The sequence below is a fragment of the Carcharhinus amblyrhynchos genome, unplaced genomic scaffold (genome assembly GCF_965287045.1).
Source record: "Carcharhinus amblyrhynchos unplaced genomic scaffold, sCarAmb.v2.hapA scaffold_734, whole genome shotgun sequence".
Lineage (NCBI taxonomy): Eukaryota > Metazoa > Chordata > Chondrichthyes > Carcharhiniformes > Carcharhinidae > Carcharhinus > Carcharhinus amblyrhynchos.
Genome location: NW_027650474.1, coordinates 1 through 12,942, shown reverse-complemented (window position 1 = coordinate 12,942; position 12,942 = coordinate 1). Strand labels below are relative to the sequence as shown.

The window sequence follows — 12,942 nt, the reverse complement described above, 5'->3', positions numbered from 1 at the left end:
TGCCTGAGTGCTGCAGTAGCGTCGCAGCGCAGCAGGGGGCTCAGCGTGTGCGTCCTTTACTCTGCCGTCGACACCTGCGGTGCCAGTAGGCAGGTGCTGCCACATGTTCTGTTTTTGATGCTCTTGTGAGTCAGTGCACCGTTCCTGGAGAGAGTGCAAGACCAGGTCGATGCGTGGCGTGGTAGGAGCGAGCCCCTTTCCCCAGCGCCCTGTTCCAAAAATCAGGTTAATATTTGGTCCCCAGATCGGGGAACTATCAGATATTAAACTGATAAGAACAGATACTACACTTGATCTTAGCCAAAAGGCCGAGAAGCGATAGCCCGTCAATTCCCAGCTGGCCCCCCTCCCTTCCTCAGCCACTGGCTTTCACGCGCCGCTTGCTGGCCACAGAAAAACCGTCAGCCTGCCTGAGTGCTGCAGTAGCGTCGCAGCGCAGCAGGGGGCTCAGCGTGTGCGTCCTTTACTCTGCCGTCGACACCTGCGGTGCCAGTAGGCAGGTGCTGCCACATGTTCTGTTTTTGATGCTCTTGTGAGTCAGTGCACCGTTCCTGGAGAGAGTGCAAGACCAGGTCGATGCGTGGCGTGGTAGGAGCGAGCCCCTTTCCCCAGCGCCCTGTTCCAAAAATCAGGTTAATATTTGGTCCCCAGATCGGGGAACTATCAGATATTAAACTGATAAGAACAGATACTACACTTGATCTTAGCCAAAAGGCCGAGAAGCGATAGCCCGTCAATTCCCCGCTGGCCCCCCTCCCTTCCTCAGCCACTGGCCCCCCTCCCTTCCTCAGCCACTGGCTTTCACGCGCCGCTTGCTGGCCACAGAAAAACCGTCAGCCTGCCTGAGTGCTGCAGTAGCGTCGCAGCGCAGCAGGGGGCTCAGCGTGTGCGTCCTTTACTCTGCCGTCGACACCTGCGGTGCCAGTAGGCAGGTGCTGCCACATGTTCTGTTTTTGATGCTCTTGTGAGTCAGTGCACCGTTCCTGGAGAGAGTGCAAGACCAGGTCGATGCGTGGCGTGGTAGGAGCGAGCCCCTTTCCCCAGCGCCCTGTTCCAAAAATCAGGTTAATATTTGGTCCCCAGATCGGGGAACTATCAGATATTAAACTGATAAGAACAGATACTACACTTGATCTTAGCCAAAAGGCCGAGAAGCGATAGCCCGTCAATTCCCAGCTGGCCCCCCTCCCTTCCTCAGCCACTGGCTTTCACGCGCCGCTTGCTGGCCACAGAAAAACCGTCAGCCTGCCTGAGTGCTGCAGTAGCGTCGCAGCGCAGCAGGGGGCTCAGCGTGTGCGTCCTTTACTCTGCCGTCGACACCTGCGGTGCCAGTAGGCAGGTGCTGCCACATGTTCTGTTTTTGATGCTCTTGTGAGTCAGTGCACCGTTCCTGGAGAGAGTGCAAGACCAGGTCGATGCGTGGCGTGGTAGGAGCGAGCCCCTTTCCCCAGCGCCCTGTTCCAAAAATCAGGTTAATATTTGGTCCCCAGATCGGGGAACTATCAGATATTAAACTGATAAGAACAGATACTACACTTGATCTTAGCCAAAAGGCCGAGAAGCGATAGCCCGTCAATTCCCCGCTGGCCCCCCTCCCTTCCTCAGCCACTGGCTTTCACGCGCCGCTTGCTGGCCACAGAAAAACCGTCAGCCTGCCTGAGTGCTGCAGTAGCGTCGCAGCGCAGCAGGGGGCTCAGCGTGTGCGTCCTTTACTCTGCCGTCGACACCTGCGGTGCCAGTAGGCAGGTGCTGCCACATGTTCTGTTTTTGATGCTCTTGTGAGTCAGTGCACCGTTCCTGGAGAGAGTGCAAGACCAGGTCGATGCGTGGCGTGGTAGGAGCGAGCCCCTTTCCCCAGCGCCCTGTTCCAAAAATCAGGTTAATACTTGGTCCCCAGATCGGGGAACTATCAGATATTAAACTGATAAGAACAGATACTACACTTGATCTTAGCCAAAAGGCCGAGAAGCGATAGCCCGTCAATTCCCCGCTGGCCCCCCTCCCTTCCTCAGCCACTGGCTTTCACGCGCCGCTTGCTGGCCACAGAAAAACCGTCAGCCTGCCTGAGTGCTGCAGTAGCGTCGCAGCGCAGCAGGGGGCTCAGCGTGTGCGTCCTTTACTCTGCCGTCGACACCTGCGGTGCCAGTAGGCAGGTGCTGCCACATGTTCTGTTTTTGATGCTCTTGTGAGTCAGTGCACCGTTCCTGGAGAGAGTGCAAGACCAGGTCGATGCGTGGCGTGGTAGGAGCGAGCCCCTTTCCCCAGCGCCCTGTTCCAAAAATCAGGTTAATATTTGGTCCCCAGATCGGGGAACTATCAGATATTAAACTGATAAGAACAGATACTACACTTGATCTTAGCCAAAAGGCCGAGAAGCGATAGCCCGTCAATTCCCAGCTGGCCCCCCTCCCTTCCTCAGCCACTGGCTTTCACGCGCCGCTTGCTGGCCACAGAAAAACCGTCAGCCTGCCTGAGTGCTGCAGTAGCGTCGCAGCGCAGCAGGGGGCTCAGCGTGTGCGTCCTTTACTCTGCCGTCGACACCTGCGGTGCCAGTAGGCAGGTGCTGCCACATGTTCTGTTTTTGATGCTCTTGTGAGTCAGTGCACCGTTCCTGGAGAGAGTGCAAGACCAGGTCGATGCGTGGCGTGGTAGGAGCGAGCCCCTTTCCCCAGCGCCCTGTTCCAAAAATCAGGTTAATATTTGGTCCCCAGATCGGGGAACTATCAGATATTAAACTGATAAGAACAGATACTACACTTGATCTTAGCCAAAAGGCCGAGAAGCGATAGCCCGTCAATTCCCCGCTGGCCCCCCTCCCTTCCTCAGCCACTGGCTTTCACGCGCCGCTTGCTGGCCACAGAAAAACCGTCAGCCTGCCTGAGTGCTGCAGTAGCGTCGCAGCGCAGCAGGGGGCTCAGCGTGTGCGTCCTTTACTCTGCCGTCGACACCTGCGGTGCCAGTAGGCAGGTGCTGCCACATGTTCTGTTTTTGATGCTCTTGTGAGTCAGTGCACCGTTCCTGGAGAGAGTGCAAGACCAGGTCGATGCGTGGCGTGGTAGGAGCGAGCCCCTTTCCCCAGCGCCCTGTTCCAAAAATCAGGTTAATATTTGGTCCCCAGATCGGGGAACTATCAGATATTAAACTGATAAGAACAGATACTACACTTGATCTTAGCCAAAAGGCCGAGAAGCGATAGCCCGTCAATTCCCCGCTGGCCCCCCTCCCTTCCTCAGCCACTGGCTTTCACGCGCCGCTTGCTGGCCACAGAAAAACCGTCAGCCTGCCTGAGTGCTGCAGTAGCGTCGCAGCGCAGCAGGGGGCTCAGCGTGTGCGTCCTTTACTCTGCCGTCGACACCTGCGGTGCCAGTAGGCAGGTGCTGCCACATGTTCTGTTTTTGATGCTCTTGTGAGTCAGTGCACCGTTCCTGGAGAGAGTGCAAGACCAGGTCGATGCGTGGCGTGGTAGGAGCGAGCCCCTTTCCCCAGCGCCCTGTTCCAAAAATCAGGTTAATATTTGGTCCCCAGATCGGGGAACTATCAGATATTAAACTGATAAGAACAGATACTACACTTGATCTTAGCCAAAAGGCCGAGAAGCGATAGCCCGTCAATTCCCCGCTGGCCCCCCTCCCTTCCTCAGCCACTGGCTTTCACGCGCCGCTTGCTGGCCACAGAAAAACCGTCAGCCTGCCTGAGTGCTGCAGTAGCGTCGCAGCGCAGCAGGGGGCTCAGCGTGTGCGTCCTTTACTCTGCCGTCGACACCTGCGGTGCCAGTAGGCAGGTGCTGCCACATGTTCTGTTTTTGATGCTCTTGTGAGTCAGTGCACCGTTCCTGGAGAGAGTGCAAGACCAGGTCGATGCGTGGCGTGGTAGGAGCGAGCCCCTTTCCCCAGCGCCCTGTTCCAAAAATCAGGTTAATATTTGGTCCCCAGATCGGGGAACTATCAGATATTAAACTGATAAGAACAGATACTACACTTGATCTTAGCCAAAAGGCCGAGAAGCGATAGCCCGTCAATTCCCCGCTGGCCCCCCTCCCTTCCTCAGCCACTGGCTTTCACGCGCCGCTTGCTGGCCACAGAAAAACCGTCAGCCTGCCTGAGTGCTGCAGTAGCGTCGCAGCGCAGCAGGGGGCTCAGCGTGTGCGTCCTTTACTCTGCCGTCGACACCTGCGGTGCCAGTAGGCAGGTGCTGCCACATGTTCTGTTTTTGATGCTCTTGTGAGTCAGTGCACCGTTCCTGGAGAGAGTGCAAGACCAGGTCGATGCGTGGCGTGGTAGGAGCGAGCCCCTTTCCCCAGCGCCCTGTTCCAAAAATCAGGTTAATATTTGGTCCCCAGATCGGGGAACTATCAGATATTAAACTGATAAGAACAGATACTACACTTGATCTTAGCCAAAAGGCCGAGAAGCGATAGCCCGTCAATTCCCAGCTGGCCCCCCTCCCTTCCTCAGCCACTGGCTTTCACGCGCCGCTTGCTGGCCACAGAAAAACCGTCAGCCTGCCTGAGTGCTGCAGTAGCGTCGCAGCGCAGCAGGGGGCTCAGCGTGTGCGTCCTTTACTCTGCCGTCGACACCTGCGGTGCCAGTAGGCAGGTGCTGCCACATGTTCTGTTTTTGATGCTCTTGTGAGTCAGTGCACCGTTCCTGGAGAGAGTGCAAGACCAGGTCGATGCGTGGCGTGGTAGGAGCGAGCCCCTTTCCCCAGCGCCCTGTTCCAAAAATCAGGTTAATATTTGGTCCCCAGATCGGGGAACTATCAGATATTAAACTGATAAGAACAGATACTACACTTGATCTTAGCCAAAAGGCCGAGAAGCGATAGCCCGTCAATTCCCCGCTGGCCCCCCTCCCTTCCTCAGCCACTGGCTTTCACGCGCCGCTTGCTGGCCACAGAAAAACCGTCAGCCTGCCTGAGTGCTGCAGTAGCGTCGCAGCGCAGCAGGGGGCTCAGCGTGTGCGTCCTTTACTCTGCCGTCGACACCTGCGGTGCCAGTAGGCAGGTGCTGCCACATGTTCTGTTTTTGATGCTCTTGTGAGTCAGTGCACCGTTCCTGGAGAGAGTGCAAGACCAGGTCGATGCGTGGCGTGGTAGGAGCGAGCCCCTTTCCCCAGCGCCCTGTTCCAAAAATCAGGTTAATATTTGGTCCCCAGATCGGGGAACTATCAGATATTAAACTGATAAGAACAGATTTTTTTTTTTTTTTCCAAAAATATACTTTATTCATAAAAATCTCAAGTAATCTATTACAGTGTACAGGGCTTCGAGGAGCAAAACAATGCGGAATCAAAACATTTTTGCAGATCTGTCCAAAACTACAGTGACTACATTTCAGTACTTAACATTTCAGTACTTAAAAAAAAACTATGTCCATGTCTCCATATTTACATATTTGTACTAATTACAATGATTACATTTCAATACTTAAAAAACTATATACACGGCTCAAAAAATTTCTGTGTGCCGTTAGTGCTCAGATTGGCACACAGTTACGCAGGTCGAGGGTATTCTGCAGTTCCTGGGCCCTCGGTCTGCCTCCGTTAAAAGGCCTTACAGCGTGGCCTTTCCCCATTGTGCCTTTGCGGCGGCTGCCCCAAGCTTCAGCCCGTCCCTCAGCACGTAGTCCTGGACCTTGGAATGTGCCAGTCTGCAACACTCGGTCGAGGACAATTCTTTCAGCTGGAAGATCAGCAAGTTTCGGGCGGACCAAAGTGCGTCCTTCACCGAGTTGATGACCTTCCAGCAGCAGTTGATATTTGTCTCGGTGTTCGTTCCCGGAAACAGCCCGTAGAGCACAGAGTCCTGCGTCACCGAGCTGCTCGGGACGAACCGCGACAAATACCACTGCATCTCGCTCCAGACCTTCTTTGCAAAGGCACATTCCCAAAGGAGGTGTGCGACCGTCTCGTCAGCCCCGCAGCCGCTTCGAGGGCAGCGTGCGGTGATGTTGAGACCTCGAGCGTGCATAAAGGATCTGACGGGGAGTGCCCTTCTCACCACCAGCCAAGCCAGATCTTGGTGCTTGTTTGTCAGTTCTGGTGATGAGGCGTTCTGCCAGATGACACTGACAGTCTGCTCAGGGAACCATCCGACAGGATCCGCCGTCTCCTTTTCTCTCAGGGCCCCAAGGACGTTACGCGCTGACCACTGCTTAATCGCCTTGTGGTCAAAGGTGTGTTTGCGGAAAAATTTCTCCACGAAGGACAGGTGCTGCGGGACGGTCCAACTACTCGGAGCGTTCCGCGGCAGTGTGGCCAGACCCATCCTTCGCAACACTCGGGACAGGTAGAACCTCAAAAAGTAGTGGCACTTGCTGTTGGTGTACCGAGGATCTACGCACAGCTTGATGCAGCCGCACACAAAGGTGGCCATCAGGATGAGGGCGGCGTTGGGAATGTCTTTCCCTCCGTTCTCTGGAGATTTGTGCATCGCCTCCCTCCGGACGCGATCCATCTTTGATCTCCAGATAAATTTGAAGATGGCCTGCGTCACTGCTGCAGCGCAGGATTTGGGGATAGGCCACACCTGCGCCACGTACAACAACACGGACAGCAACTCGCACCGGATCACCAGGTTTTTCCCTGTTATGGAGAGCGAGCGATTCTCCCACAGGCCCAGTTTCTGCCTGGCTTTCGCGATGCGCTCCTCCCAGTTTTTGATGCATGCCCCTGCCGCTCCGAACCATATCCCCAGCACCTTCAGGTACTCTGCCCGATACTACACTTGATCTTAGCCAAAAGGCCGAGAAGCGATAGCCCGTCAATTCCCAGCTGGCCCCCCTCCCTTCCTCAGCCACTGGCTTTCACGCGCCGCTTGCTGGCCACAGAAAAACCGTCAGCCTGCCTGAGTGCTGCAGTAGCGTCGCAGCGCAGCAGGGGGCTCAGCGTGTGCGTCCTTTACTCTGCCGTCGACACCTGCGGTGCCAGTAGGCAGGTGCTGCCACATGTTCTGTTTTTGATGCTCTTGTGAGTCAGTGCACCGTTCCTGGAGAGAGTGCAAGACCAGGTCGATGCGTGGCGTGGTAGGAGCGAGCCCCTTTCCCCAGCGCCCTGTTCCAAAAATCAGGTTAATATTTGGTCCCCAGATCGGGGAACTATCAGATATTAAACTGATAAGAACAGATACTACACTTGATCTTAGCCAAAAGGCCGAGAAGCGATAGCCCGTCAATTCCCAGCTGGCCCCCCTCCCTTCCTCAGCCACTGGCTTTCACGCGCCGCTTGCTGGCCACAGAAAAACCGTCAGCCTGCCTGAGTGCTGCAGTAGCGTCGCAGCGCAGCAGGGGGCTCAGCGTGTGCGTCCTTTACTCTGCCGTCGACACCTGCGGTGCCAGTAGGCAGGTGCTGCCACATGTTCTGTTTTTGATGCTCTTGTGAGTCAGTGCACCGTTCCTGGAGAGAGTGCAAGACCAGGTCGATGCGTGGCGTGGTAGGAGCGAGCCCCTTTCCCCAGCGCCCTGTTCCAAAAATCAGGTTAATATTTGGTCCCCAGATCGGGGAACTATCAGATATTAAACTGACAAGAACAGATACTACACTTGATCTTAGCCAAAAGGCCGAGAAGCGATAGCCCGTCAATTCCCAGCTGGCCCCTCTCCCTTCCTCAGCCACTGGCTTTCACGCGCCGCTTGCTGGCCACAGAAAAACCGTCAGCCTGCCTGAGTGCTGCAGTAGCGTCGCAGCGCAGCAGGGGGCTCAGCGTGTGCGTCCTTTACTCTGCCGTCGACACCTGCGGTGCCAGTAGGCAGGTGCTGCCACATGTTCTGTTTTTGATGCTCTTGTGAGTCAGTGCACCGTTCCTGGAGAGAGTGCAAGACCAGGTCGATGCGTGGCGTGGTAGGAGCGAGCCCCTTTCCCCAGAGCCCTGTTCCAAAAATCAGGTTAATATTTGGTCCCCAGATCGGGGAACTATCAGATATTAAACTGATAAGAACAGATACTACACTTGATCTTAGCCAAAAGGCCGAGAAGCGATAGCCCGTCAATTCCCAGCTGGCCCCCCTCCCTTCCTCAGCCACTGGCTTTCACGCGCCGCTTGCTGGCCACAGAAAAACCGTCAGCCTGCCTGAGTGCTGCAGTAGCGTCGCAGCGCAGCAGGGGGCTCAGCGTGTGCGTCCTTTACTCTGCCGTCGACACCTGCGGTGCCAGTAGGCAGGTGCTGCCACATGTTCTGTTTTTGATGCTCTTGTGAGTCAGTGCACCGTTCCTGGAGAGAGTGCAAGACCAGGTCGATGCGTGGCGTGGTAGGAGCGAGCCCCTTTCCCCAGCGCCCTGTTCCAAAAATCAGGTTAATATTTGGTCCCCAGATCGGGGAACTATCAGATATTAAACTGATAAGAACAGATACTACACTTGATCTTAGCCAAAAGGCCGAGAAGCGATAGCCCGTCAATTCCCCGCTGGCCCCCCTCCCTTCCTCAGCCACTGGCTTTCACGCGCCGCTTGCTGGCCACAGAAAAACCGTCAGCCTGCCTGAGTGCTGCAGTAGCGTCGCAGCGCAGCAGGGGGCTCAGCGTGTGCGTCCTTTACTCTGCCGTCGACACCTGCGGTGCCAGTAGGCAGGTGCTGCCACATGTTCTGTTTTTGATGCTCTTGTGAGTCAGTGCACCGTTCCTGGAGAGAGTGCAAGACCAGGTCGATGCGTGGCGTGGTAGGAGCGAGCCCCTTTCCCCAGCGCCCTGTTCCAAAAATCAGGTTAATATTTGGTCCCCAGATCGGGGAACTATCAGATATTAAACTGATAAGAACAGATACTACACTTGATCTTAGCCAAAAGGCCGAGAAGCGATAGCCCGTCAATTCCCAGCTGGCCCCCCTCCCTTCCTCAGCCACTGGCTTTCACGCGCCGCTTGCTGGCCACAGAAAAACCGTCAGCCTGCCTGAGTGCTGCAGTAGCGTCGCAGCGCAGCAGGGGGCTCAGCGTGTGCGTCCTTTACTCTGCCGTCGACACCTGCGGTGCCAGTAGGCAGGTGCTGCCACATGTTCTGTTTTTGATGCTCTTGTGAGTCAGTGCACCGTTCCTGGAGAGAGTGCAAGACCAGGTCGATGCGTGGCGTGGTAGGAGCGAGCCCCTTTCCCCAGCGCCCTGTTCCAAAAATCAGGTTAATATTTGGTCCCCAGATCGGGGAACTATCAGATATTAAACTGATAAGAACAGATACTACACTTGATCTTAGCCAAAAGGCCGAGAAGCGATAGCCCGTCAATTCCCAGCTGGCCCCCCTCCCTTCCTCAGCCACTGGCTTTCACGCGCCGCTTGCTGGCCACAGAAAAACCGTCAGCCTGCCTGAGTGCTGCAGTAGCGTCGCAGCGCAGCAGGGGGCTCAGCGTGTGCGTCCTTTACTCTGCCGTCGACACCTGCGGTGCCAGTAGGCAGGTGCTGCCACATGTTCTGTTTTTGATGCTCTTGTGAGTCAGTGCACCGTTCCTGGAGAGAGTGCAAGACCAGGTCGATGCGTGGCGTGGTAGGAGCGAGCCCCTTTCCCCAGCGCCCTGTTCCAAAAATCAGGTTAATATTTGGTCCCCAGATCGGGGAACTATCAGATATTAAACTGATAAGAACAGATTTTTTTTTTCCAAAAATATACTTTATTCATAAAAATCTCAAGTAATCTATTACAGTGTACAGGGCTTCGAGTAGCAAAACAATGCGGAATCAAAACATTTTTGCAGATCTGTCCAAAACTACAGTGACTACATTTCAGTACTTAACATTTCAGTACTTAAAAAAAAACTATGTCCATGTCTCCATATTTACATATTTGTACTAATTACAATGATTACATTTCAATACTTAAAAAACTATATACACGGCTCAAAAAATTTCTGTGTGCCGTTAGTGCTCAGATTGGCACTCAGTTACGCAGGTCGAGGGTATTCTGCAGTTCCTGGGCCCTCGGTCTGCCTCCGTTAAAAGGCCTTACAGCGTGGCCTTTCCCCATTGTGCCTTTGCGGCGGCTGCCCCAAGCTTCAGCCCGTCCCTCAGCACGTAGTCCTGGACCTTGGAATGTGCCAGTCTGCAACACTCGGTCGAGGACAATTCTTTCAGCTGGAAGATCAGCAAGTTTCGGGCGGACCAAAGTGCGTCCTTCACCGAGTTGATGACCTTCCAGCAGCAGTTGATATTTGTCTCGGTGTGCGTTCCCGGAAACAGCCCGTAGAGCACAGAGTCCTGCGTCACCGAGCTGCTCGGGACGAACCGCGACAAATACCACTGCATCTCGCTCCAGACCTTCTTTGCAAAGGCACATTCCCAAAGGAGGTGTGCGACCGTCTCGTCAGCCCCGCAGCCGCTTCGAGGGCAGCGTGCGGTGATGTTGAGACCTCGAGCGTGCATAAAGGATCTGACGGGGAGTGCCCTTCTCACCACCAGCCAAGCCAGATCTTGGTGCTTGTTTGTCAGTTCTGGTGATGAGGCGTTCTGCCAGATGACACTGACAGTCTGCTCAGGGAACCATCCGACAGGATCCGCCGTCTCCTTTTCTCTCAGGGCCCCAAGGACGTTACGCGCTGACCACTGCTTAATCGCCTTGTGGTCAAAGGTGTGTTTGCGGAAAAATTTCTCCACGAAGGACAGGTGCTGCGGGACGGTCCAACTACTCGGAGCGTTCCGCGGCAGTGTGGCCAGACCCATCCTTCGCAACACTCGGGACAGGTAGAACCTCAAAAAGTAGTGGCACTTGCTGTTGGTGTACCGAGGATCTACGCACAGCTTGATGCAGCCGCACACAAAGGTGGCCATCAGGATGAGGGCGGCGTTGGGAATGTCTTTCCCTCCGTTCTCTGGAGATTTGTGCATCGCCTCCCTCCGGACGCGATCCATCTTTGATCTCCAGATAAATTTGAAGATGGCCTGCGTCACTGCTGCAGCGCAGGATTTGGGGATAGGCCACACCTGCGCCACGTACAACAACACGGACAGCAACTCGCACCGGATCACCAGGTTTTTCCCTGTTATGGAGAGCGAGCGATTCTCCCACAGGCCCAGTTTCTGCCTGGCTTTCGCGATGCGCTCCTCCCAGTTTTTGATGCATGCCCCTGCCGCTCCGAACCATATCCCCAGCACCTTCAGGTACTCTGCCCTGACGGTGAAGGGGACAAAGGATTTGTCGGCCCAGTTCCCAAAGAACATGGCCTCGCTCTTTCCCTGGTTGACTTTGGCTCCCGAGGCCAGCTCGAACTGCTCGCAGACCTGGAGGAGCCTGCGGACAGACGAGGGGTCCGAGCAGAACACAGCCACGTCATCCATGTACAGGGAGGCTTTGACCTGCGTGCCTCCGCTGCCTGGGATTGTCACCCCTTTGATGCCTGGGTCGCTTCTGAGGGCCTGGGCAAAGGGTTCAATGCAACACACAAAAAGGACGGAGGAGAGAGGGCAGCCCTGTCTGACTCCAGACCTGATTTGGAAGCTATCTGTTTCCCACCCGTTGACTGAGACTGCGCTACTGATGTCTGTGTAGAGCAGCCGGATCCAATTGCGTATTCCCTCCCCAAAACCCATTTTGGAGAGCACATCCATCATGTAGCTGTGCGATATTCTGTCAAACGCCTTCTCCTGGTCGAGGCTGATGAGGCACGTATCCACCTGCCTGTCCTGCACGTAGGCGATCGTATCCCTGAGTAGCGCCAGGCTATCAGAGATCTTCCTGCCGGGTACAGCACAGGTTTGATCAGGGTGGATTACTGACCCCAGAGCAGACTTGACCCGGTTGGCGATGACCTTGGCCAGAATTTTGTAATCCACGTTCAATAGTGAAATGGGTCGCCAATTCCGAATTTCTTCCCTCTCCCCCTTCTGCTTGTAGATGAGGGTAATGATGCCTTTCCTCATGGATTCTGACATCCTGCCCTCCAGAAGCATACTCTCGTATACTTCCAGGAGGTCCGGGCCCGTCAAGTCCCACAACGCCGAGTAAAACTCCGCCGGTAAGCCGTCGCTTCCGGGAGTTTTACCCTTCTGCAAGGACTCGACGGCCTTGGTCAGCTCTTCCAGAGATACCGGTCTCTCCAGGCTGTCCCGCTCACCGTCGTCTAAGACCTGCGTGATAGACGACAGGAAAGACTGGGAGGCCGTGCTGTCTGTCGGCTTCAGGTCATACAGTCCGGCATAGAAGGATTTGCAGATCCTCAGAATGTCAGACTGCGATGACCCCACTGAGCCGTCCTCTTCCTTCAGGCTGCTGATCACAGAGGTTTCTCTGTGCACCTTCTGGAAGAAGAAGCGTGAGCACTTTTCGTCCTGCTCCACGGAGCGGACCCTGGACCGGAAGATGACCTTGGCGGCCTCCGAGGCAAAGAGCGAGGCTTGCTGGCTCTTCACCTCCTGGAGCTCCTCCTTGACATCGACCCCCATCGACTGCAGTTGGAGCAGTTCCTGCATGCTTTTCTGGAGTCGGGACATGTCCCGCCGTCTCTCCCTGGCCTTCTGAACCCCTTTGCGAATGAAGAACCTTTTGATGTTGCCTTTGATGGTTTCCCACCAGAGCGATGGAGACTCAAAGAAGGGTTTGACGGTCCTCCAACCGTGGTAATCCCTCCTGAGTTCCTCGAGGTTCTCTGGGGTCAACAGTTCTACATTCAGCTTCCAGGACCCCCTGCCCACTTTCTGGTTTGCCTCCAGTTGACAGTCGGCCAGCAGGAGGCAGTGGTCAGAAAAGAACACCGGCCTGACGTCGGTGGGCCTGACCGTGAGCGCGCGGGACACAAACATAAAGTCGATTCTGGAGCGAACCGACCCGTCGGGCCGCGACCACGTGTACCTGCGCTGCCCTCCGTCTGCTGGGTTGCTGAAGACGTCGAGCAGCTTGGCATCTTTGACCGTCTCCAGCAGGGCTCTGGACGTAGCGTCCAGTTTGTTTTCAGCCCTGCTGGATCGGTCGGCCTTGTCTAGGATACAATTGAAGTCCCCACCCAGAATGACCGGCCTGGAGGTGGTGAGCAGCTG

General features: G+C 55.4%; 18 non-coding genes and 2 pseudogenes across 18 annotated transcripts; all 20 read right to left on the bottom strand.

Moving 5' to 3' along the window:
* Positions 1-128: 128 nt before the first annotated feature.
* On the bottom strand, positions 129-320 carry LOC145339997 (U2 spliceosomal RNA). Its single transcript, XR_013886159.1, has one exon. It is a non-coding gene; the product is annotated as a U2 spliceosomal RNA (small nuclear RNA).
* A 215-nt stretch (positions 321-535) lies between these two features.
* LOC145339996 (U2 spliceosomal RNA) lies at positions 536-727 on the bottom strand. The gene has a single exon (XR_013886158.1). It is a non-coding gene; the product is annotated as a U2 spliceosomal RNA (small nuclear RNA).
* Positions 728-967: 240 nt separating this feature from the next.
* LOC145339995 (U2 spliceosomal RNA) lies at positions 968-1,159 on the bottom strand. Its single transcript, XR_013886157.1, has one exon. It is a non-coding gene; the product is annotated as a U2 spliceosomal RNA (small nuclear RNA).
* Positions 1,160-1,374: 215 nt separating this feature from the next.
* LOC145339982 (U2 spliceosomal RNA) lies at positions 1,375-1,566 on the bottom strand. Its single transcript, XR_013886156.1, has one exon. It is a non-coding gene; the product is annotated as a U2 spliceosomal RNA (small nuclear RNA).
* A 215-nt stretch (positions 1,567-1,781) lies between these two features.
* Positions 1,782-1,973, bottom strand: LOC145339962 (U2 spliceosomal RNA). Its single transcript, XR_013886142.1, has one exon. It is a non-coding gene; the product is annotated as a U2 spliceosomal RNA (small nuclear RNA).
* Positions 1,974-2,188: 215 nt separating this feature from the next.
* On the bottom strand, positions 2,189-2,380 carry LOC145339971 (U2 spliceosomal RNA). The gene has a single exon (XR_013886151.1). It is a non-coding gene; the product is annotated as a U2 spliceosomal RNA (small nuclear RNA).
* Positions 2,381-2,595: 215 nt separating this feature from the next.
* On the bottom strand, positions 2,596-2,787 carry LOC145339960 (U2 spliceosomal RNA). Its single transcript, XR_013886140.1, has one exon. It is a non-coding gene; the product is annotated as a U2 spliceosomal RNA (small nuclear RNA).
* A 215-nt stretch (positions 2,788-3,002) lies between these two features.
* LOC145339949 (U2 spliceosomal RNA) lies at positions 3,003-3,194 on the bottom strand. The gene has a single exon (XR_013886129.1). It is a non-coding gene; the product is annotated as a U2 spliceosomal RNA (small nuclear RNA).
* A 215-nt stretch (positions 3,195-3,409) lies between these two features.
* LOC145339938 (U2 spliceosomal RNA) lies at positions 3,410-3,601 on the bottom strand. The gene has a single exon (XR_013886118.1). It is a non-coding gene; the product is annotated as a U2 spliceosomal RNA (small nuclear RNA).
* Positions 3,602-3,816: 215 nt separating this feature from the next.
* On the bottom strand, positions 3,817-4,008 carry LOC145339926 (U2 spliceosomal RNA). The gene has a single exon (XR_013886107.1). It is a non-coding gene; the product is annotated as a U2 spliceosomal RNA (small nuclear RNA).
* Positions 4,009-4,223: 215 nt separating this feature from the next.
* Positions 4,224-4,415, bottom strand: LOC145339915 (U2 spliceosomal RNA). The gene has a single exon (XR_013886096.1). It is a non-coding gene; the product is annotated as a U2 spliceosomal RNA (small nuclear RNA).
* Positions 4,416-4,630: 215 nt separating this feature from the next.
* Positions 4,631-4,822, bottom strand: LOC145340032 (U2 spliceosomal RNA). The gene has a single exon (XR_013886193.1). It is a non-coding gene; the product is annotated as a U2 spliceosomal RNA (small nuclear RNA).
* Positions 4,823-5,037: 215 nt separating this feature from the next.
* On the bottom strand, positions 5,038-5,216 carry LOC145339976 (U2 spliceosomal RNA; annotated as a pseudogene).
* Positions 5,217-6,968: 1,752 nt separating this feature from the next.
* On the bottom strand, positions 6,969-7,160 carry LOC145340020 (U2 spliceosomal RNA). Its single transcript, XR_013886182.1, has one exon. It is a non-coding gene; the product is annotated as a U2 spliceosomal RNA (small nuclear RNA).
* Positions 7,161-7,375: 215 nt separating this feature from the next.
* On the bottom strand, positions 7,376-7,567 carry LOC145339972 (U2 spliceosomal RNA). Its single transcript, XR_013886152.1, has one exon. It is a non-coding gene; the product is annotated as a U2 spliceosomal RNA (small nuclear RNA).
* A 215-nt stretch (positions 7,568-7,782) lies between these two features.
* LOC145339973 (U2 spliceosomal RNA) lies at positions 7,783-7,974 on the bottom strand. The gene has a single exon (XR_013886153.1). It is a non-coding gene; the product is annotated as a U2 spliceosomal RNA (small nuclear RNA).
* Positions 7,975-8,189: 215 nt separating this feature from the next.
* On the bottom strand, positions 8,190-8,381 carry LOC145340009 (U2 spliceosomal RNA). The gene has a single exon (XR_013886171.1). It is a non-coding gene; the product is annotated as a U2 spliceosomal RNA (small nuclear RNA).
* Positions 8,382-8,596: 215 nt separating this feature from the next.
* Positions 8,597-8,788, bottom strand: LOC145339998 (U2 spliceosomal RNA). Its single transcript, XR_013886160.1, has one exon. It is a non-coding gene; the product is annotated as a U2 spliceosomal RNA (small nuclear RNA).
* A 215-nt stretch (positions 8,789-9,003) lies between these two features.
* Positions 9,004-9,195, bottom strand: LOC145339908 (U2 spliceosomal RNA). Its single transcript, XR_013886090.1, has one exon. It is a non-coding gene; the product is annotated as a U2 spliceosomal RNA (small nuclear RNA).
* A 215-nt stretch (positions 9,196-9,410) lies between these two features.
* On the bottom strand, positions 9,411-9,584 carry LOC145339979 (U2 spliceosomal RNA; annotated as a pseudogene).
* Between the last annotated feature and the right edge of the window lie 3,358 nt (positions 9,585-12,942).